We start from the raw sequence: 3,277 nt of genomic DNA, 5'->3' as shown, positions 1-3,277 counted from the left end.
AGGGGTCCCAGATTGGAGAGGGTGCAGGCCGGGCTGAGGGACACTCCCTCCTGTGCATGAATTTTGTACACCGGGCCACTAATAATAATAATAACAATGAGGGGAATTGTGGTCTCTGCTCTAGTACAGGTTGTGTTTTGAGGGATGGAGAGAGGGGGAGGGGAAAGGAAATGACTGCTATTCCAAAGGTCTTAGATGCAAAAAAAGAGGACAGGCTCAGTTAAGGTGAAGATTGACCTTTGTTAGGGAAAAATACAGCCCTAGGACATGACTACCCACCATGAACTGTTTTTCGTTAGGACATTTTGTTTTGATTTTTTTAAAATATGTTTTTATTGATTTGAGAGAGGAATGGAAAAGAAAAAACATTGGCTGTCTCCTACACACCCTCTACTGGGGATCGGGCCTGTGCCCCTACCAGGAATCAAACCAGTGATCTCTTGAACAATGCTCAACCAACTATTCAGACCATCCTATATGTACTTTAGGTCTCTGAGTTTGTAAGTCCACCATGAAGGCCTCCCTTGAGCTTGTCAGGTTTAGTAGATGGCCCTTTTTTTGTTCATACCTAGGAAGATTCTCACCCCCCAACAATCATGGTTTCCTCTGCACAAAGATAAACTTTGTAGGGGTACAGGATGAGTCACCCCAAGATGCACCTCTTGTGGGTTTTGAGTTAAAGGCAAACTGAGATCCTGCAGGCTCATGAGAAACTTTTACCTCTCTCCCTTAAAGAATTTAAATTAGGGGCTTTGTCCATAAGAGTTATTACCAGAAATAACTTTTTATGACCTAGCTATAGGGCAGGGCAAACCTCTAATTATTGAACATCTGACCTTATTGTCCTTCAAATAATCTACCTCCCTTTTGAAGCCCCAAGTCTCCATTTCTCATCCTTAGTTAGAATGACATTTCTGTGTCTGAATCTCATGTATGTGTATGTGTGTGTGTATGTCGACTAATGCATGTGGGGTTCCCATATGTAGGTAATAAATTTGGTTATGTATTTTCTCTTGTTAATCTGCCTCATGTAGATTTAATTATTAAACCACCTGAAAGAATAGAGAAAAAAAGCTTCCCACAACTTACAAGAGAATTTAGATGCTTTTCTTCTTTTTAAAGCAGTAATAATCAAATAGGACATTCCATTTATTATACTAATCATTTCACTTTTAATTTTTTATTGAAATAAAAAATGCATATAAATGTTTGGTCCAAAACATTTTCACCACTGGATACACCAGCCTGCAAACAGCCATCAGCCCCTCACCCAGGCTGGCCAGGCACCCGAGTGGGGACCCCCACCCTGAAGGGGGCGTGACCAGCTTACAAACACCCATCAGCCCCTCACCCAGGCTGGCCAGGCACCCGAGTGGGGACCCCCACCCTGAAGGGGGCGTGACCAGGCCCCCACCCATGCACCAGGCCTCTATCCTATATAATAAAAGGGTAATATGCAAATTGACCCTAACAGCAGAACGACTGGGAATGACTGGTCACTATGACACACACTGACCACCAGGGGGCAGACGCTCAATGCAGGAGCTGCCCCCTGGTGGTCAGTGCACTCCCACGGGGGAGCTCTGCTCAGCCACAAGCCAGGCTGATGGCTACCAGTACAACGGTGGTGGTGGGAGCCTCTCCCGCCTCCTCAGCAGCACTAAGGATGTCCGACTGCAGCTTAGGTCTGCTCTCTGCTGGCAAGTGGACATCCCCCGAGGGCTGCCGGGCTGCCAGAGTGATGTCTGACTGCCAGCTTAGGCCCAATTCCCCAGGGAGCGGGCCTAAACCAGCAGGTGGTCATCTCCCAAGGGGTCCCAGACTGTGAGAGGGCACAGGCCAGGCTGAGGGACTCCCCCGAGAGCACAAATTTTTGTGCACCAGGCCTCTAGTATAGTATATCCATTGTGTGAAAATTCTACAATGTATTTACCCAGCATATTGCTGGGTAGTTTCCAGTTTGGGGCCATTATGAAGAGAACTGGTATGAACATTTCTTTCAAGTATATCCCCAGGCATTGAATTAATGGGTCAAAGTATGTATATTCAACCTTAGTAGATACTTCATAACACTTTTATAAAGTGGTTGTACCAATTTATGTTCCCTCCAGCAATATAAGAGTCCTAGCTGTACTACATTTCCTTTAACATTTGGTATTTTGTGGTGTAGTTTTAATTTGCATTTCTCTGATGACTAAAGAAGCACATTTTTGGATGTTTACTGGCTATTTGCATATTCTCTTTTATAAAGTGTCCATTCAGATCTCTTACCCATTTTTCTATTAGGTTGAAGGTCTTTTTAAAAATTGATTTGCAGGTGTTTGTTTTATATTCTAAATAGGAATACTTTGTTGAATACACATGCTGCAAATCTTCTACCTACTCTGTGGGTTGTTTTTTATTCTTAATAGTGTCTTTTGATAAACAAATTATTAACTTTAATATAGTCCAACTTTTTTCTTTCTGATTAACATTTTGTGTTCCATTTAAGAAATCATAGAAGTCTTTTTTATTTTTTCCCACTTATGCCATGAATACATAGGGAATGGGTTCCAGCAACTCAGGTTTCTTTCCATTGATTCTCACAAAGTGTGCTTCTCTGGGTGGAGCAGGCTGACGCTTCAGTTGAACCCAGGTACCTTTCTCTTTGGCTTCCTTCTTTTTCTGATCATTTTCCTTCACACGTTTCAGGAAGCTATCTCGGCTCTTAGAGTGCTTAATATGCTCAATACGTACATTAATTCTCTTGGCAAGAATCTTGCCCTTAACTTGCTTGTTCACAATAATGCCCACTGCAGGCTGGTGACATTGTAGACTCTTCCAGTTTTGCCATGGTAACATTTGTGGGGCATTCCTTTTTGAACAGTGCCCATTCCCTTGATGTCCACAATATCACCTTTCTTGTAGATTCGCATGTATGTGGCCAAAGGAACAACTCCATGTTTTCTAAAAGGCCTAGAGAACATATAGCGGGTGCCTCTCCTCTTTCCCTTTGTGTTAGTCATTTTGGCGAATTACTGGAAGATGGCGGGTCCGGCCGAAAGGCTTTTGTGTTCCATTTAAGAAATCACTGTCCCTACTCTAAATTCACAAAGTTGTTGTTTTCTCAAAAACGTTGTTTAATCTTTCACATTTAAATCTGTAATTGATTTTTTTATTATTATTTTAATTTTATTTTTTAATATATTTTTTATTGATTTCAGATATATATATACACACACACACACACACACACACACACACTAGAGGCCCGGGGCACAAAAATTTGCGCACTTGG

The 3,277-nt window shown here is 42.3% G+C and overlaps 1 pseudogene; it reads right to left on the bottom strand.

The window, feature by feature from the left end:
- Positions 1–2,501: 2,501 nt before the first annotated feature.
- On the bottom strand, positions 2,502–3,064 carry LOC102240819 (annotated as a pseudogene).
- Between the last annotated feature and the right edge of the window lie 213 nt (positions 3,065–3,277).

The sequence above is a fragment of the Myotis brandtii genome, unplaced genomic scaffold (assembly GCF_000412655.1).
Source record: "Myotis brandtii unplaced genomic scaffold, ASM41265v1 scaffold82, whole genome shotgun sequence".
Lineage (NCBI taxonomy): Eukaryota > Metazoa > Chordata > Mammalia > Chiroptera > Vespertilionidae > Myotis > Myotis brandtii.
Note: the sequence above shows the minus strand (reverse complement) of the source record. Positions and strands in the feature narration are given on the sequence as shown.